This window comes from Hypanus sabinus, chromosome 9 (genome assembly GCF_030144855.1).
Source record: "Hypanus sabinus isolate sHypSab1 chromosome 9, sHypSab1.hap1, whole genome shotgun sequence".
Classification (NCBI taxonomy): domain Eukaryota; kingdom Metazoa; phylum Chordata; class Chondrichthyes; order Myliobatiformes; family Dasyatidae; genus Hypanus; species Hypanus sabinus.
The window spans coordinates 72,543,068-72,564,690 of NC_082714.1; the positions used below are offsets into that span (position 1 = coordinate 72,543,068).

The following is a 21,623-nucleotide window of genomic DNA, read 5'->3' on the forward strand; positions in this document are numbered from 1 at the left end:
GTGTCCACTGGTGTGCCTGAGAGTTTATCCCCCACACCTGTCTTTTATCCCCACTGACGGGGTATCAGCCATCCATCAACTCAAATGACCATATCCATCAAACTAGGCCACTCCTGCTGTCTCCTCAGGAATGTTAACGAGCAAAGTAACGTCCTTGTAGCGAAAGGTAAGCAATCAGTGAATCATAATACATAAATCAAATGTGTCTCTCTTTCTCTTATCTGTAGCAGATATCCCTGCTTTTGTGCTTCATCTCTCTCTCTCTCTCATTAGCAGCATAGCAATAGCAATAGTTCATAGTTCTCAAAGGGTGGGGGAGGGGAATGGTTAACTCTGCACCCCATTTCCATCAGGTCTGTTCAGCACTCATAACACCCCCATCCATCAAGGAATTTTCACCAGGGTGAAAATTAACAAGTAAAGCACACTACAAAGTCTAATATAATATAAAAGTAGTCATTAACCACAAGAATAATACATATATACCTTCAAATTAACACCTGGATAAACAATCAGCAATTACATTGTCACTCCCCTTTAGATGTTGTATTTTGATATCGAATTCTTGTAACACCAGACTCCAACTTAATAACTATTTATTTTTATTCTTCATGTTAGCCAAAAATACCAAGTGGTTGTGATCAGTGTACACTACCAAGGGTCTCTGTGCCAAACAAATGTAGAACTCCAAATGCTGTAACGCCAGGATAAACGCCAGTAATTCTTTTTCTGCAGTGGAGTAATTTTTAGCTTAGGTGTATATTACAAAGTGTGAACCAATACATGTGTGATTATAATGTAACACATTACAGAAGTTTGTGCAAATACTAATCTCTATTTTACCTTTAAACTTAACATTCAGTCAATCTTTCATGATGTTGTCTTTATTATTCACGTGCTTTGTTACAAAAAAAAAATCAAATTCCCGCAAAACCAGATCCTGTTATTCAAAGTGGTATTTGGTCAACCCTTGCCTCTTTTCCACTTAATTTTTATGTGGTTAGCTTGCTAACCAGCTTGGAATAGTCTTTCACAGACTCCCTGCACAGGAGCTATCTTATCACTAATGTTTTCCAAACTAAGCCCATTTGCTGAACTTCCAAACCACTCATTAATTTTAAACAGGTCATTAATTTTATCTTCGGGATCTTTAATTCTATTAGTTTCCCGTTTAACATCTGCAGGTGATCTCTCTTGGTCAAAACAACACTTCAAGTACAGTCTCCCCAAATCATATACTTGAATAACATCAATGAGATGTTTATCCTTAAATTTCAAAACAAACTGTAATTGATTCACAGGCACCTTGTTAACAAACCACTGTCCCTTCAGCATGGGTACTACTTCTAAACCCAATCCAGACTTTAAATTTACTTTATTCAAAAGTCTAGGAACAATACTTTTCCCTTTCCCTTCAATAATATTCATCTCACCAGCTTTCATCTCATCATTAACTTTTAGAACACCGTCTAACACAAGTGTCTGAGAATTCTCACTTTCCACTGGTGCCAAGGTTAACCCTTTCTTCACTGAACCAAGTCCATCTGACCAAAAGGATTGCATTCCTTTTTAACCAAATCAGACACCTCAAACCCTTTCTGAGTTTCAACACAAGGTTCAGTACCCTGTGACTCCACAGGTACTTCAACAACCTGAACACAGGCCAACGGGACATCTGCCTCTCCTAGGCTTTTAATACCAGTCCCCCTTTCAAATTCCAAGTTCTCCTTATCCTCCCAGTTACTCTCTGGGCAACTCCCATCTGGAGTAAACTCAACCTTTGCGGGTTAAGACAACCTTGTCTGCTAACCCAGCAGACTCCCTCAAGGTAGCAGCATCCTTTTCATCTAGGACTGCCCTTATATCATCAGGAACACACTTAAATTCTTCAACTACAAACAGCTCAGTCAAGCCAGATAGATCATCTGTGTCCAACCCTGGACCTTCTAACTGCCACATCTGTTTCTCCTCTTGGCTCTGTGCCTCCATAACCTTCCTCACTCCAAAATGTCCACCTAGGGGTATCTTATGGGCAAGGTTCAAAACTCCGTTCCTTGACAAAACTAAATCTACTTTGTCTCCCTTATTTCCCTTAGCTCCACTATTCTCTGCTTTACCATCCTCTCCTTTACTCCCCTTAGCTCCACTATTCTTCTTCTCCTCATCCGGTAACCCCTTCTGAAACAGGGTCGGTAAAAACGTCTCTGCTAAGTCAACACTGGACTCATTTAAACTGGTGCCTGTCTCAGCCGCCTTTCTAGACATGCTGCGAGTTATTGCGCAGGTGAGATAAATCTTGGAATCTATGGGCGGGTCCTCAGCATTTACAGGATTGATTGCCAGCTTCACTGCTGAATACACGTCACCACCTGCAAGATCATCACCGAGTAGGACGTCCACACCATTCATCGGTAGTTCAGACCACAACCCTATCTCGACTGGTCCAGATACCAGGTCACATTTCAGAAACATTCTGTGCAAAGGTACGGCCTCAGTTCCTTTTCTGATACCTTTTAACACATTTACCTCCCCAGTCTCAGTCTTAACACCGAAGTCTAACACCTTCCTTAGAATCAATGACTGACCAGCCCAGGTCTCTCCAGATCCGCACTGGAACTGGGGTTTCTCCTTCTTTCACAGATACCATCCCCTCTGAAATAAACCTCTCACACCTCTCTTGGGCTCTATCTAACCTTGCCTTCCTCATCCGTCTGTTGACCGGCTCAATGCAACCTGTTGGAGTTGTTGTCTTTCCCTTTCCTGTCTCCTTCTTCGGAGCAAAGCACTTAGATGCTATGTGGCCAGCTTTCCCACAATTATAACACGTAAAGCTGGGAACCTTCTTGCCAGTCTGCTTTTCCTCATCCTTGCCTTTTCCGGTAGTCCCTGGTTTATTCTCTGCCTTAGCCAGTGGGCTTTCTCTACCATCCCTACTGCCTCTCTGGTGGCTCTTATTTAGGGGAAATTTTGTCTTGTGGGTTACTGGCATACTCGTCTGCTAACTTGGCAGTCGCAGACAGATTCTCTGTCTCCATCTCATCCAAGTACGTCCTCATACCCTCAGGGACACAACCTTTGAACTACTCAATCAGCATTAGCTGTAGCAGTTTGTCATTATCTCCAATGACCTCTTCTGAGGCGCACCAACGCTCACAATACATTTGCATCTCACAGGCAAACTCTAAATACATGTGGTCCCATGGCTTTCTCAAACTCTGGAACTTCTGCTGGTACGCCTCTGGAACAAACTCGTAACTCCTCAGTATAGCCCTTTTTACTTCATCATAATCTTTAGACTCATCCATAGCCAATGTTGAATACGCTTGCTGAGCCTTCCCCCTAAGTACACTCTGTAACAGAACAGCCCACTTCTCCTTAGGCTGGTTCTGATTCAAAGCAACTTTCTCAAAATGGAGGAAATACCTATCGACATCCATCTCCTCGAATGGGGGCACCAACTTAATCTCCTGACCAATCCTGAGCCCCTTGTTTGGGTCTACTGCCTGACCCCCTTCCTGCAATGCCTTAAACTTTTCCAGATCAAACTGCCTCTCTTCCCGTTCATTGTTGGCCTCCAGCCTCCTTACTCGAAGCTCATGCTCCCTTTTCTCCTTCTCCTCAGCCAACCTTAATTTTTCTAACTGTAACTGAAGCTCACTCTTGGTTGGTTTCCTCTCAGGAAACAGCTCTAATACATCCGATGGGAACACATCTCGGGATACATACTATGCAGATATTGCTCTCTGTATCTCCAACTTTCTCATCGCCGGTTTCACTGCCAAGAGATTCAATTGTCTCTCAACACCTAACAATTCCACCTTTCTGGCATCCTCTAATGCCCCTGTAGTTGGTTCATTTAAAAATTTGTCAATCTCCATCTCAGCTGGTTTCCCATCTGGTTATCCACACAACCAGATCAGATAAGGGACTTCTATCCCGATTCACCAGCCCCCCAATTAGGTAATAAAATCCCGGACGAGCCTCAAATTTGTTACGTACTCCGTAACTGCATTTACAGACCAGCAGAAATAGAAGAATCCATTGGAGTCTGGTGGTACCGAAAACTAAAGGTGTTTATTAGTAAACTAAGCAATACAATATCAAAAATGCAAATATACATATAAAACAGGTTAGCAACAATAAACATAGAAGTGTAGGAATAATAATCAACAATAATAAACAAGCTCTATCAATGTCTAGGGGTAAATGAATTGTCATAAGAGAATATAGAGTTCAGTTCAGTTCATGTGTGCTGAGGTAGTTGCGGTTGTTGTATTGTAATTTGTTAGAGAGAGAGAGAGCGAGCAAGAGATTGAGTAGCTGCAGCCGGCAAATATTCTGATTCCATTGTACCATTGTGGTCATTTGGTTATGACCCCTCCGTTCTCAGTTAGACCGTTCTTCTGTGGTGGACTCATTGCTCTGGCATGAGTGGACACACACACAAGTCCCCACCGGCCCTGCCGTCACTCTGTGAGCTTTGTTGACTGATCTCCTGATTCGGTCCTCGAAGCCCCCACCTTCCTGTGGGTGCACAACACTCATTCAGTGTCCACTGGTGTGCCTGAGGATGTCTCCCCACACCTGTCTTTTATCCCCACTGACGGGGTATCAGCCACCCATCAACTCAAAATGACCATATCCATCAAACTAGGCCACTCCTGCTGTCTCCTCAGGAATGTTAATGAGCAAAGTAACATCCTTGTAGCGAAAGGTAAGCAATCAGTGAAGAAGCCATAATACATAAATCAAATGTGACTCTCTCCCTTATCTGTAGCAGATGTCCCTGCCTTTGTGCTTCATCTCTCTCATTAGCAGCATAGCAATAGTTCATAGTTCTCAAAGGGTGGGGGGAATGGTTAACTCTGCACCCCATTTCCATCAGGTCTGTTCAGCATTCATAACAGGTCCATTTTGGTTTGTTATCTGTATCAATGATCTGGATGATAATATGGTTAACTAGATCAGAAAATTTGTTCATGACACCAAGATTGGGAGTGTAGTGGACAGTGAGGAAAATTATCAGAGCTTACAGTGGGATCTGTACCAAATGAAAAAATGGGCTGAAAAATGGCAGATGAAATTTAATGCTGTTTCTGTGTTGTACCTTTCTATGACTCTACAACTCTAATTTTATGATTGGCTCTGTACTACTGCCACAAAACAACAAATTCCAATAAAACTTACTGTGATTCTGTTTCTAGACAGAGCTCATTCTACACCGCAGAGAGCAAATGTCACAAGGGGACATGGAGACTGGACCCAAATGCAGGACGCAGGCACTAAAGTACTAGGGGCAGGACAGGAATAACTAAAGGATAGAACTAGATGGGGAGACCGTGGCATGCAACAGTGATCCTTGCTTCAGAGAGATCATGGCAAAGGCAGGACCCTGGCTAGGCTAAAGGATGGGTCAATGGGACAAGGAAGGCTGGGAGGATAGCCCCCTGGGCAGGCTGTATTACTTCTGGGCAGGGCCACCTCACAGGCAGGAACATGGGGGGCCTGGGCAAGAGCACCTGGACAGGTTGCAGGGCACCACCCATCAGGAGCAAGGGGTAGGAAAGGGCCAGAGTCCTCAGGGCAGGCCACATAGCTTCTGGGCAGGGCCACCTCACAGGCAGGAACATGGGGGGCCTGGGCAAGAGCACCTGGACAGGTTGCAGGGCACCACCCATCAGAAGAGAGGAGTAGGAAATGGTCAGAATCCCCCTACCAGGCAACAGTAGTCCAGCCTACTTACCCAATAGAGACAAGTGAGTGGAATAGAGCTCAGTCCAGGGTGACTACAAGAACAGACTTACAGAACTAGATGATTAACAGTGGGTACTCCAAGCCAGGGTCAAAACAGGATAGCCAAGCAAACAAGGCAACCCAGCCAGAACAACCCCCAACTAGACTCAGTCCCAGAGCCCCTTATATCCACCTGCAAGCCAATACGTCTCAGGTGCACCTCCTTAAGCCAAGATGATCCTATTTGGGCTTAAGGGTGAAAGGAGGGACAGCTACAAGACCTTGAGTCTGGAGTCCGCGGACCAGATCAAGACCCGGAAAGCGGGCTCTGAACTGGACCATAACAGCAAAAGAGAAAAAGATTCTTTTTCACTTAAAGGACCATCTTGCTCTCTATGAGAGAAGCAGGGGACGAGATTGATTACTGAGTAAATCAATCAAGAATCAATCTGCTGGAAATCAAACCCAAAAGGTGTTGATGTTTCTCTCTCTCTCTTTCTCTCTCTCGCTCTTGCTCTCGCTCTCTCTCTCTCTCTCCCCTTCTTTTCAGAAGAATATGAATCATGTCCAGTCATCATGAACTGTCATCTGAAATTGGAAGTGGCAAATTTACTGTTGCTGAGTTACCAAGTTGAAACTGTACAGCTAAGTTCAGCTTCTCCCCCACCCCCACCAAGCAGAGAGCAGCTTGTCTGATTTTAATGACTTCGCCACCCATTGTGCCAAGTGTTGATAGACAGCTGAAAGGACTACCTAACAATATTGGGTAAATGTTAGGATTCAACATCCTGTGGTTGTGTATTTAATATTTCAGAAAAATTTGAGTGCTATTATAAACATATTTTTGATTAAGCATTCTTTGTTGTTTAGATAATATGTTGTGGTTTATCTGTAGAAGTACATAAATGGCATATTATAACACCACAATAGGATACATGCGAGCCTCACCTAAAGAAAAGTTAGACTCCCAGTTTTTCATGTTTTCATAGAGTTACAAAATGTAACAGTGGTGATGAGGAACATTTAAGTGAACATTAATCTCTTTCATGTTGAAGAAAAGTGAGACATTCGAACTAAAAAAACCACAGTGAGAAATGGTCAAGTTAAAAAATAACTGCAACAAGGAATGGTTGAATTTTTAAAAAGTACAAGAAGTTTATTTTTTTTCTTCCCAGCAGTATGTTTACTTTCCAAAAGGAAAGACAATCAAGTAAAACAAAAAGCAAAAGATGGAGGAATTCATGGATTCATAAACAATGAGTACTGGGTGATAATAATCATATAAAAAGCAGAACTGGTGGCTACTTCGGAAAGTTGATGTGTTTGGTTTCAAGCCAGCTGAAATGATGCTTTGCTGATGTTGTGAAAGAAGTGCAGGAACATTTTGAATCAAAACCAGTGTTGATTGTGGAATGCTTTAGATTTTATAAGTGGAATCAAAAGGAAGGGGAATCCATTTTAGTGTACGTGGTTGAATTGAAAAAGTTTTCTCAGTATTGTCAATTCAGGAATGGGCTGAATGATGTACTATGAGAAAGCATTCAAAATAGCTCCAAACTGAAGCACAACTCACATTTAAAAGAGCAGTTGAAATTGTTATATTAATGGAAACTGTAGCCAGAGACACAACTGAATTGCAGTCAAGAATGAAAGAGTGCGTGAACAAAACTGCAATGTGTAAACTGAAGTGTGCTTGGCTAAACAAGTTGTGTTACTGTTGTTGCTGGGGCCCAATGCAGGTTTGAAGGCAACATTTGTGGAACATTGAAAAAAATAGGATACACACAAAGAGTATGTTGGGCAGACAAAAATAAATGGACTGCACAGAGAAGGAGGAAAGATACAAAGTCAATTTGCAGTTTCAGAAAGAGCTCTCATCTACATGCTGTTGATGAAAAATCTGATATTGATAAGAGTGACACAGGACTAGGACTGTGTAGCCTTGATGTGAAAACTGACAATAGACAAGCAATATGAAGTGAACAATAAATGAATTAAAATTGAATTGGACACTGGCTGGGCTGTTTTAGTCATTCCACAAAATGAATTTAAATGTTATTTCAAAGATACAAAACCATAGCTGGTTGATACCCATCTAAGATTTCATACTTGAGGAAAGGTAATTCCTCTGGGAATGACATTTGTAACTGTGAACATGAGAGCCAACATTGTGAGGATGTGATTGGCTGAGCTAAGTTCAACTTGATTGGAGATCCATCCACCATTTGCCTGCCACATCCCCTGTAACAAAGTCAAATGAAAACAAATTAAGAAAGGTACTAGATGTAGCCACAACTGTGTCCATGCCATAGGGACTATATGCTACTCAAAAGAATTGTGGAAGTGATGTAAGTAGTGGTCTGACCACAACAGATTTTGTAGGCAACAAATCTGAGATAGCTCCTGATATATTAATCAGGCAGATATTTGAGAAATACAGCATCCTCTATATATAGTATATATGTGTTAAGATGCTTTGTATTGAGCTGGAGTTCATAACTAAGCAGAGTGTTGTGACTTTAATATTTCAGTAAGATTACAAATATATTTGAATAATTCTTTGTTGTTTAAGTAATGCATTGTGGATTATATGCAGCAGAGATACTGAGGAGCAGATTGGGAGGCAGTTGTTATCATGGGTGACTTTAACTTCCCTAATATTGATTGGTACCTGATTAGTTCCAAGGGCTTAGATGGGGCAGAGTTTGTTAAGTGTGTCCAGGATGGATTCCTGTCACAGTATCTTGACAGGCCAACTAGGGGGAATGCCATACTAGATCTAGTATTAGGTAACGAACCGGGTCAGGTCACAGATCTGTCAGTGGGTGAGCATCTGGGGAACAGTGATCACCACTCCCTGACCTTTAGCATTATCATGGCAAAAGGTAGAATCAGAGAGGACAGGAACATTTTTAATTGGGGAAGGGCAAATAATGAGGCTATAAGGCTAGAACTTGCGGGTGTGAATTGGGATGTTGTTTTGGCAGGGAAATGTACTATGGACATGTGGTCTATGTTTAAGGATCTCTTGCAGGATGTTAGGGATAAATTTGTCCCGGTGAGGAAGATAAAGAATGGTAGGGTGAAGGAACCATGGGTGACAAGTGAGGTGGAAAATCTAGTCAGCTGGAAGAAGGCAGCATACATGAGGTTTAGGAAGCAAGGATCAGATGAGTCTATTGAGGAATATAGAGTAGCAAGAAAGGAGCTTAAGAAGGGGCTGAGAAGAGCAAGAAGGGGGCATGAGAAGGCCTTGGCAAGTAGGGTAAAGGAAAACCCCAAGGCATTCTTCAATTATGTGAAGAACAAAAGGATAACAGGAGTGAAAGTAGGACCGATTAGAGATAAAAGTGGGAAGATGTGCCTGGAGGCTGTGGAAGTGAGCCAAATTAATTGCCAAGAGAAAATATGGTCTGGAGGAACTGTTAATTCTAAAGCTCTGTTCAAATCTATTCTAGTAGATTGTCAAGAAGTATTTATTATTGTAGCCTTTAGGAGAAGTGTTTTTTTGACAGAGCAGCTTCTGTAGCCCAAGAATATTCTGACACCTCCCCTTATCTTTCCACTATTGCCATATGTTGATATCAAAGTCTTGCAGAGCTACAGAAGTACAGAGAATACTCCCACCCCAATGCACCATGCATTAAAGGTTTGGCAAGTTTTAAATGTGTTGGTGACTACCTTCCAAAATCAAAAATAAAACAGATATATTTTCAAAGTACCAACTGTGCTATGTTTTCACTACAGTAGTTTTTGGTTAATTGGCAATCATCGGAACCAGTACGTTTTGGCCCAGTTAGCCGAAGTTTCATGAAAATAGTCAAGAAGGCATAGAAATACAAATTGAGAATCAAATTATGAGACACAGAACAAATTAGAACACTACCAATAATACTACAATATTATAAAAGTGCATTAGTTCCAACTAGTTATCAACAGAGGAATTCATCTAGTGTACACAATGAACAAATTCAGCACAAGCACAAAGTGCAAATAGTGGGCTGCCTTTATACAATGCTATCGATTTTTGCATTTTCCAAATCTTCATTTTCATTGTAACATTCAAGATGATTGTAGTTGCCTTCAAATTCTTTGTAGTTCCTAACTTGTTGAAGTAGTGAAATCAATTTCTTTTCACTCCTGGCCACTTCTGGTAACTGCAAGTCTCAATGCTTGAAACTGCAGTGATAGAGGCAGTTCTGAATTGTTTTGTGTTATTCCTCATCAACTAGTAGTGACAAAATTCAAACACACACAGAACTGACACTATTTAAATACTGTTTGCTCTAGAGCTTTAAACAGCAGCCAATCGGAGAGAAGCTTAAGAAGACATAAGACACTCAGGTTCACTGATTAAGCAGAAAATGCAGTGACTTGTGGCAGTTTTTGGAGCTTTGAGCAGCGACCAATTGGAGAGACAAGAAGCTTGAAAAGATGTAATTCAGTCAGGATCAGTGATCAAGTAGAAAAGGCAGCAACTCACAGAAGTTTTGGAGACTTGAGCAGCGGCCAATCAGCATTTGTGATTGATTAGCGAGAATAAATTAAAGTATGGCATGGGCAAGCTGAGCAACCATTGTCAGAGTGGATAAATCCCTGTGGTCTGGTCAAGTGTCTGACTTGTTCATAAATAATGGGTTGCACCTGAACCCGAGGGGAACCAATATTCTAGCAGACTAGTGATCCCATTGAAGCCTTTCAAATGTTGAAAGACCTAGACTGAGTAGATGTGTGAAAGGATGTTTCCCATGGTCTAGGACAAGAGGGCACAGGATAGAGAAGCGACTATTTAAAACAGAGTTGCAGAGAAATTTCTTTCGGCAAAGTGTGGTAAACTTGTGGAATTTATTACCATAGACAGCTGTGGAGGCCAGGTGTACTTAATGCAGAGCTTGCTAGGTTCTTGACATGGCATTAAAGGTTATGGGGAGTAGGCCGAGAAATGGGGCTGAGGAGGGGAGAAAGGATCAGCCATGATTGAAAGGTGGAGCAGACCTGATGGGCCAAATGGCCTAACTGTGCTCCTATGTCTTATGGTCTATGATGAGATAATAAATTGGATTAGTCAATGGCTTTGTGGGAAAAGCCAGAGAGTGGTAGTAGATGGCTCCCTCTCTGACTGGAGGCCTGTAACTAGTGAAGTGCTGCAGGGATTGACAATGGGTCCATTGTTGTTTGTCATCTATATCAATGATCTGGATGATAATCTGGTTAATTGGTTCAGCTTTTTGTGGATAACACCAAGTTTCTTGGGTGTAGTGGATCGTGGCTTGCATCAGCTGGAAAAATGGGCTGAGAAATGGCAGATGGTGGAGTCAAACTACCATATTTGGTATATAGTTCTTCAAGATGCTGGCACGACGCAGTTTGCAGTGGCCTCTCCAGAGCTGATATCTGTTATTTGTCAAGTGGGGTGCCGTGCACAATCCTAATTTGATGAAAAACAGACGTGGGAGCACGGAGGAACATCCGGAAATCTCCAGGAAGGCCTTCTTCATTGCTGCTGCTGTTGTGAGGTCCGGGTCTCTGCTGGGCAGAACAGTCCCCCAGTCCTCAGGGTCTCATTGCTGGTGGCCTGTGGCTGGAGTGTCGTAGTGCGCTCAGCAGAGGATGGTGCTGAGAGAGGCTGTGCCGGAGGGGATAGTCGGAAGCTCGGAGGTTCGATGGACTCGGAGTCTGCTGCGGTCAGTGCGCTTTCACTGTGTGCTGCGTCTGTGAGGATGAGTCTGGTGGTGCTACGGAAGTCCATAGCGGGGGTATTCCTTTCTGCCGCCTACGTGGGATGACGAGGACTTGTGGAAACTGTGTGGTGGTTTCTTTCAAAATTATAGTCTTTTAACATCTTTGGACTATTTTTTACTGTGCCCATAGTCTATTTTTTTTATCAATTATGGTATTGTTTGCACTGTTGTAACTGTATGTTGTAACCATGTGGTTTTGTGTAGGTCTTGTAGCTTTAGTTTTTGGTTCATTGGGTAGAGTTGGTCTCCTGACTTGATGTGTCTGGGTAGTCTTGTTTTGTCTGGTAGATTTAGAGCTCCTTTCCGGGGAATGTGCTAAGATGGTAGCATGATAGTAATACATGGCTGCCTCTCTGGACTCTGGATTTGGGGATTGCCAAATGTTATGTGGATTTTCTGGTGTAGTCTGTTTTGTCACGTGCTTTTGTGATATCATTCTGGAGGATCATTGTTTCATTTTTTAACTGCATTGCAGTTGTGGTTTCTAAATGACAATAAACCAAAATTCAATTCAATTCAATGATCAGCTGGGTAAGCCTTACACAGTGGTGCCCTAAGGAGTGTGATAGAACAAAGGGATCTGGGAGTACAGGTCCAAAATTTATTGAAAGTAATGTTACAGGTCGATAGAGCCTTAATGAAAGCTTTTGGCAGATTGGCCTACATATTGATTATAGGAGATGGGATGTGATGTTGAAACTGTATAAGACGTTGTTGGGGCTTACTTTGGAGTATTGTGTGCAGTTTTTGTCACCTATCTACAGGAAAAATGTAAACAAGGTTGAAAGAATACAGAGAAAATTTACAAGGGTGTTGCTAGATCTGGAAGCCCGAGTTATACGGGAAGGTTGAATAGGTTAGGACTTTATTCCTTAGAAGGTAGAAGGTTGAGAGGAGATTTGGTAGAGGTATATAAAATTATGGGAGGCATAGATAGGGTAAATGCAAGCAAGCATTTTCCATTGAGGTTTGGTGGGACTGCAACCAGAGGTCATGGGTTAAGTGTGAAAGGTGAAAAGTTTAAGGGGAACATGAGGAGAAACTTCTTCACCCAGAGGGTTCTGCATGTGTGGAACAAGCTTCCAGCACAAGTGGTGCATGTGAGCTCAATTTCAATGGTTAAGAGAAGTTTGGATGGGTGCATGGATGGTAGGGTATGGAGGGCTATGGTTTTGGTGCAAGTTGATGGGAGTAGGCAGTTTAATTTTTTTCAGCATAGACCAGATGGACCAAAGGGCCTGTTTCTTTGCTGTACCTTTCTATGACTCTAAGAACAATGTAGTGCCGAACAGCTATACATATGCACATCTGATCCTAATTAGAACCTGTTTGGCAACAGTCTCCAATTGAGTCCCAATTGAGTGGCATAATGTCCCAAATAAATGAAGGGAGTCCCAGCAATTTTTCTCAATTATTTTTTTCTCCCTTAAAATTTGTCCCAAATAAGCAGCTGTGCTGATTAACCAATGGCCCAAATAACCAGAATCCACTGTCTTTGCATATCTGCTATCTTATTCCACAATCCTGGCCCTGGCTTATCTAGCAGAGTGCTTCTGATAAGAAAAAAATCATCGTAGACGTCAGGAACAGAAAGTTGAGGGGGCACACACCAACCTTCATTGAGGGATCAGCAGTAAGCAGCTTCAAGCTTCTTGGTGTCAATATCTCTGAAGATCGATCCTGAGCCCAACATATTGATACAATGATGAAGAAGGGGGTTATATTTCATTAACAGTTGGAGAGATTTGGTATGTCACCAAAGGCTTTAGAGCATTTTTACAGGTGCAGCATGGATAACAGTCTACCTGGTTGCATCACCATCTGGTATGGAGGGGCCACTGCACAGGATTAGTCATTCCCTGGCCTTATGTTACTTATTTCTAAAGATGTTATTCCATCTTGCTTACCAATAGAGCCACACCACTACCTATGTCTTCCTGCCTGTCCTTTCAATACAAAGTGCATCCTTTGATGTTAAGCTCCCAACTATAGCCTTCTTTTAGCCACGACTCAGCGATGCCCAGAATGTCATACTAACCAATCTCTGATTGCGCCATGAGTTCATCCACCTTCTGAATCCTACTCGCATTTAAATACAGCACCTTCAGTCCTGCATTCTTCACCCTTTTGAATTTTTTCTCTGTGGTATAATTTAACTCTTATTAAGTCTGCAGTTGCATCCAGTCATTGGCTTGTCCTTCCTTACATTTATGTTACATATTACATCATCTGCTTGTCATCAACAGTAGTAATAAAAATCACTTATACGAAGATAAAAAAACTAGCCACTTGATTTTTTAAAATTAGCTGGGGATGACCTTCAAAAGAAATTCTAACAGATTTGTTAACTCTGTTTCTGCATACTAAATTTTGTTCCTTAGGAAATGCACTCAGTGGTCATTTTATTAGGTACCCTCTGTGCCTAACGCAGTGGCCACTGAATGTATATCCATGGCCTTTTGCTGCTGTACCCTCTCCACTTCAAGTTTCCACATGTTGTGCATTTAGAGATGTTCTTCTGCACATCACTGTTGTAATGCATGAGTTACTATCATCTTCTTGTCAGCTTGACCCAGTATGGCCATACTCCTCCGACCTCTCATTCCCCTTAAATATTTCACCTTTCACGCTTAACCCATAACCCAACCTCAGTGAAAAAAACTTGCTTATATTTACCCTAATCATACTCCTCATAACTTTATATACTTCTATCAATCTCCCCTCAATCTTCTACATTCTAGGGAATAAAGTTCTAGCCTATTTAACCTTTCCTTATAACTCAGGTCCCCAGTCCTGGAAACACCCTTGTAAATTTTCTCTGTACTGCTTCGACCTTATTTACATCTTTCCTGTAGCAAGGTGACCAAAAGTGCATATTTCAAATTAGGACTCACCAATGTCTTATACAATTCAACATAATATTCCAACTCCTGTAGTCAATACTTTGATTTATGAAGGCAGAAGTGCCAAAAGCTTTCTTTACAAACCTAGCTACCAGTGCTACCGCTTTTAATTAATTATGAGCCTGTGTTCCCAGATGCCTTTTATCACCGCCCTACTGTTCTACCTTGGATTTGTCCTACTGAAGTGTCCTACTTGGTGCCGCTTTGTCTCGCTTCTATAGACTCTGTGTCAGTCTCCCAACTAAATACAGTTGCAATAAAATCCATTTAAGGTCTCCCCTGTCTATTTTGTCTCCACACATCAAAATGATCATAATTTCATGTCCTGAGATCATCTGCATTTGCTACAATATTTATTACAGGTGCCCCCCCACCCCTTTACAAAGGTAGAGTGTTCCTATGAAACCTTTCTTAAACCAAAATGGCATAAAGTGAAGAACCATTAATTTATATGGGAAAAATTTTGGTGAAAGCAAAAATCCTCTTTGTAATGCGAAAACAGGTTACTAATGTCCTGACGAAGGGTCTCGGCCCGAAACGTCGACAGTGCTTTTCCCTATAGATGCTGCCTGGCCTGCTGTGTTCCACCAACATTTTGTTTGTGTTGTTTGAATTTCCAGCGTCTGCAGATTTCCTCATGTTTACTAATGTAGGTCTTTTGTAAAAGCGAAGTGGCGAAAAGTGAGCATTTGTACAGCAACGGACACCTGTATACTGGAATGCAGGAAATTCCATTATGACATTAGTCACATCATGCTCAACTTTTTGCTTCTTGACTTTGTCTGAGATCTTAACAACATCTGTCTCCACAACCTCTCTGCTATCTGTTCTGGCACTCTGGTTCCCGTCACCTTGCAACTCTAGTGGAAATCATGCAATACTGGCAAAACTCCCCTCTCAGATATTAGTCCCAGATATTATTAATGAACTCTGATCTCTGACTGGCTGTTGTTCAAACCCTGGAGCTCCCACGAAGTGCAGCTTTTTAATGCACAGTCACCAACCTGAGTAAGTCACTCCTTCTCTCACTACCGATCTCTGATCTGCCACTGTTCTTACACTGCTCATACTAACCATGTTTAAGTGAGTGCTATTATTACTGCCTGTGTGATTTCAAGCATTACAATGTAAAATATTGTAGCTTGCCTGAGATAATGGAACAACTCACAGACAATGTTTTCAACAAGGTCTTCAACAGAACAGAGATGATAACAGCCTAGTTGAGAAATGTGTACCCTCCATGAAGAGAATATTACAGTACTATTAAAACAAAACTACACAGATTTCCACTGGAGCAGGAGCTGTGTTATTAGAAATGAAATTATAGAAACAAGTTTAATTAAATATATTGAGTATAGGAGACCAAAGTTTCATGTTGAGAGTGATCTATCTAGGTTTCAGTTTGCCTGGTATACATAAAATTCATGATAACCCAATATTTCAAAAACATTTGTTTTTTTTTAAAGTTTGCAGTTTGACAAAGATTCTGCAGATACTGGAAATCTAGAGCAATACACAAAATGCCAAAGGAACTCAGCAGGTGTGGCAGCATCTACAAAGATTAAACACAGCAGTATACAACGACCATCATGTGTGTCCTCACGGCTTGGCATTTTCTCTACTCCACCTGGATGATGCAGCCAGAGGATCAAACCTGTTTGCATTAAAGTCTGTGAACTATCGACCACTTAGGCTATATCTGAACCCGGTGATATCAGAACCAGATCGAGTTCGAGTTCAGGTTTATTGCTATTCAACATGTATACAGCTAAACAAACAATGTTCCTCCAGACCAAGGTGCACGACACATTATATACAAGTCACACACACCTACGCATAAAGTAACATTACGCAAATAAATTAACAAATATTAAGGTGCATCTAAGACACAAGTTTAAAAGTAAACAGTATAATGTTGCTGGCATTTAATAAATCAGATTATTAAGTCTGTCTTGTATGACTAAAAATTTGTGTTTTGCAGCAGCAGTACCATTGTTGTTCTTTTCCATGCCTTGTGGTGCATCGGGCTGACACCTCACTGTTTCTTTAATGTAACACCTGTGTAGTGTTGGTCTGATCTCATGTAACTGGTCGCCGTACTCTCTATGAGGAAATCTAACACTTCCAAGGTTGACATAGCCGGAGGTGGTAATGAGGATAAGCTCTCACTACCTATAAAGTGCTTCCACATGGCTTGCGTCTCAAATAGCCTCTGTCAACCAAGTCCAGCTCCTGGCCTTCATGTGGTGGAACTGTTCCTACCAATGGGAGAAGGGGCAAAGGCGGGTCTCTGGCGCCTCAAAACCAGATGCTTCGGGCAGGTGGGGCTCATTAGTCCTGGTCAACTGCCCACCTAGGAGAAGGAAAACTCTGATTTTAAAACCTCCGCTGCCTTGCGGCCACACCTAATCATGGGAAAAGCTATGGGAGTAAACCCTAAGAAGAAATCCGGAGCCGGAGTCCCATAGGTCGTCAATAGGGAGGACTTCATCAATCTGTTGTCAGGCAACTCCTGCAGCCGAAGAGGCCACCATGTGTAATGATCTTCATGCCAGTGGGTCCTGACCTCCGAGGCCGAGAGAGCGGGACTGTCTCCGTGCTAAGGCTCTTTCACTATAATATCTTTCACGCACAGGCCCTTGTGTTGTTCATCTTTGTCTTCTTTCTCTCTTCAAAAGTCCTACGGCGATGGGAGAGCAGCGAACCAACAGGAGGAGGTGACCATTGAGTTTCAGTTTCAAAAAAATGAACAGCAACAGCCTTCTGCTTCTCAGCAAATGTGAAGAGTATGACCTCACTATCACGAACACAGTGTTCAGAATGGCCAACAAATTCAAGACAACATGGATGCACCCTAGATCCAAACAATGGCATCTGATCGATTATGTCATTGTCCGTCAATGTGACATCCGAGATGTAGTCATCACATGAGCCATGCGAGGAGCAGAGTGTTGGATGGGCCACAGAGTCCTCTGCACTACCCTCAAGCTACACATCATTCAATCTCACAAAAAGCATCCAAAAAGGCAGTACAGCCATCCTTTAACACCTCCAAACTTCAGCACCCTCCGTGTCTACGCGAATTTCAAAATACTCTTAAACAGAAACTATCAACAAACCAGCCACTCACGGGTAACCCAATCCAGAAATAGAGCCACTTCAAAGATGCTATAACTGAAACAGCAAAATTAACCCTAGGCCGCAGAAAACGCACCCACCAAGATTGGTTCAATGAGAATAGCACCATCATCGATGACCTACTCACCAAGAACAATGCATTCAGAGCATGGCAGGATGACCCAAACTCCACCTGCAAAAGGGACAGATCCAAGTCCTATCAGGCACTCGCTCAAAGGGAAAACTATATAATGTGCGACATATGGTGGAATAAGAAGGCGGATGAGGTTCAGCATTATGCTGACACAAACAACACCAGCAGTTCTTCAATGCCACCAAGTCTGTCTTTGGTCCCTCAAAGTCAAGCATAGCTCCTCTGCTTTCTGCAGACAGATCCTCGCTTATCAAGGACAAAAGGGGCATCAACACCAGATGGAAGGAACACTTCAGTCAGCTTTTGAACTGCCCCTCCACTGTCAACCAGTCAGTACTCGACCAGATTCCCCAGAGCCCAGTCCATGAACACCTCAACATCCCCCCCTCCCTGACCGAGCCAACAACCGCCCCCCCCCCCCCGACTGAGCCAACAACCCTCCCTCTCTGACCGAGGTCAGCACAGCCATCAAATAGATGAGCTGTGTCAAAGCACCAGGCAAGGATGGCATTCCCGTAGAACTGTACAAAGCCCTCAACCAGGAGTCACTCGAAGCATTCCAGGACATCCTGGTCAGTATCTGGGAAGAGGAAGTAATGCCACCCGACTTTCTGGATGCTGCAATAGTCGCCCTATACAAAAACAAAGGCCTGTGCACAGACTGTGGGAACTACTGGGGCATCTCCCTACTTTCCATCGCCGGCAAAATCCTGGCTTGCATCATCCTCAATAGACTTATTTCAACAGTATCCGAAGGAAACCTCCCAGAATCGCAATGCGGCTTTCGGCCTAAACGCAGTACTGTGGATATGATCTTCACTGTTAGACAAATGCAGGAGAAATGCCTGGAGCAGAACATGAAATTGTACTTTGTCTTCATTGATCTGACTGAACTGTTTGATACTGTCAACAGGGAAGCCTTGTGGATCATCCTCGGGAAACTTGGCTGCCCCCCCAAAGTTCATCAACCTCATACGCCTCTTCCATGACAACATGACTGGAGAGATTCTCTCAGCTGACGAACCTAGTGCACAATTTGACATCTCCAACAGCGTTAAACAGGGCTGTGTTCTTGCACCAGTACTTTTCAACCTTTTCTTCACTCAAGTGCTAATGCATACCGTCAAAGACCTAAACCTGGGCATTTATATCAAATACCGCCTGGACGGGTCACTCTTTGACCTACGTCGCCTTGAAGCACACACAAAGACCCTCTGAAAGCTGTTCATAGAAGCGCTCTTTGCAAATGACTGTGCACTCATGGTGCACCAAGAGGACCACCTACAAACAATGGTCACGCAGATTCTCCGCCACATCTAAATTGTTCGGCTTGACAATCAGCCTCAGTAAAACAGAGGTCCTCCTGCAGCCTACACCTAACAGTGCCCCACCACAGGCATGCATCGCCATCGATGACACACAACTATGGAACATTGACAACTTCAAATACCTGGGGAGTACCATCTCCAGCGACGGTGCCCTTGATAAAGAAATCATGTCAAGGATCCAGAAAGCAAGCCAGGCACTCAGAAGGCTCTGGGTCAAAGTTCTGCAGCACAAAGACATTCACCTCTCCACTAAACTGAAGGTTTACAATGCTGTTGTGGTCTCATCACTTCCATATGGCTGTGAAACATGGACACTGTATCGCAGACATGTCAAACAGTTTGAACAATTCCACAATTGCACTCTGCGATCAGTCATGCAAATCTACTGGCAAGACTATCTCCAACCTGACAGTCCTGGACCAAGCCATTTCAACGGCCATGTGATCCGCATGGATAAGTCCAGAATGCCGCATCAGTTGTTCTACGGAGAACTGGAGCAGGGCAACCGTGCCCAAGGTTGCCCAAGGAAGAGGTGCAAGGACAACCTCAAGTCAAACCTTAAGTGGGCCAAACTCCAGCCCCGCGATCTCAAACACACTACTGTTGATCGGTCCAAGTGGTGCAATCTATGCTCCAAGGCAGCAAACAACTTCCAAGCCAACTGGCGCATGCAGCGCCTCAAAGCGAGTCAAGAAAGAAACAGGAAGGCATCCGCTCCTGCTCCAACAGGCTGTGCTTCTTGCCCCATCTGCGACCGTATCTGCGCTTTGGACTTTAGTCTTAGAAGTCATATACGTGCCCACAGACGTTGACTGCGCAACATATTCGTCTTCCTAGGACTTCGAGAGACTACTACTACACTAGGTGCTAGAGGGAGCAGTGAATAGAAAAACAATCACAAACAAGAGAAAATCTGCAGATGTTGGAAATCCAAACAACACACACAAAATGCTGGAGAAACTCAGCAGGCCAGGTAACATCTATGGAAAGAGTACAGTCGACATTTTTGACTGAAACCCGTCAGCAGGATTGGAGAAAAAAGAATGCATTTCCAAATATTTCTCAGTTACAACTCTACTGAACATATTTTATACAAAAATTATACACACAGAACAGTGAAAGTGTCTTAACTCACCAAATCCCTTGATATGATTTAACTGATCTAATGCCCACTTACGCAGTAGAGATCTTGGACACTACTCTCTGCCGCTACCCTCTTGCTATAGCTGGTGCTTGTTATAGCCATAGCTTCAATAAATCTTTTATCAATATTGTCTCTCCTCCTAAGGATTTCCAATAAGTAGGGTAGAGATACTGACTATTAATTCCACTTTTAACAGTTTTTATCTTCAGTTAGTTTCTAATGGTTTGCTGCATGTCAGTTGCTTCCTGCACCTTGTTCTCGCACAGCTTTTATAAAATTTGGTAAACTTCGTTTTGGTCCCTCAACAGGTGGAGCTTTCTAACATTGCATTTTGGGTTTAATTAACATTGGTTATAGTATCTGTCTGTTTCACGAGGCCGAGTTGCTAGCTCGACACTCAACTCAGCATGCAAGGATTCGAACCTGGGACCACTCACCTCAAAGTCCAGTGCAGATGCCACTACACTACCAGCCAGCTAGCAAAGATATAAAAGTACTGTAAATTGCAAAATAAATAAATAGTGCAAAAAAAAAGACAACATCAACATAGTGTTCATGGATTCATGGTCAGAATCTATTGGCAGAGGGGAACAAGCTGTTTTGTACATCTCTTTGAGCTTCGAAACTCTTTCCTTAAGTATTTGCCCTCTTGTATATTACAGATTACTAGAGGTCTTCAAAAAAAAAGGGCAGATGCCTTGTTAGATCGGGCCCACATGGACCTGACATAGAAGAGGAGTTGATGGGTTGGGCATATTAGGATGTCAGGGTAGGCTTGACGAGACACATTACCTATCTTTGCTCCAATTTTCTTGTATTCTGGTGATTAGTTATCAATTTCAAAATTATTAACTGAAGTTAAATTTCACAGCCGCTGTGATGGGACTTGAACCTGTTATTTCAGGTCTCTGAATAAATAGATGAGCAGCTCACTAGCTGCACATTTGATTCCCTACCACCTGCTCCAAGTCTCTTTCTGGAAGCAATATCCTTCAGTTGACACAATTGCTAATTTTGTTAACCAGCAATTCTCAGAGGTGGATGCATACTCTTGCAGCCAACGTATGCTTCGAACAGTCAGGCTACTAGTTAATATGCTGGGCACATGATACTTCCACCTGTCATGAAGTTTGTTGCATTGTGGCAGCAGTACAGAACAACACACTAAAAAGCAATAAATTACAGCAAGTAAAATAAGTTTCAAAGTTAAAATTAAACAAGCAGTGTAAAAAGAAAGCAAAAACTGTGAGGTAGTGTTCATGGATTGGTTCACTGTCCATTCAGAATTCTGATGGAGGAAGGGAAGAAGCTGTTCCTGAAACATTGAATGGGTGCCTTCAGGCTCCTGCACCTCCTCCCTGATGGTAGCAATGAGAAGAAGTGTCCATTAATGATGGATTCAGCCTTTTTGAGGATGATCTTTTGAAGATGTGGCAAATTTTCAGGAAACATTTGCAAGGAGTTCTGCATAGGTATGTTCCATGGAGTCAGGGAAAGGATGGT

At 42.6% G+C, this 21,623-nt stretch overlaps 1 long non-coding RNA gene across 1 annotated transcript in view; it reads right to left on the bottom strand.

Moving 5' to 3' along the window:
* Positions 1-6,860: 6,860 nt before the first annotated feature.
* The window catches only part of LOC132398852 (uncharacterized), a 28,051-nt gene continuing 13,288 nt past the window's right edge, over positions 6,861-21,623 (bottom strand). Inside the window, exon 3 of the long non-coding RNA XR_009513828.1 lies at positions 6,861-7,974. This is a non-coding gene — a long non-coding RNA (uncharacterized LOC132398852). The remainder of the gene's footprint in view (positions 7,975-21,623) is intronic.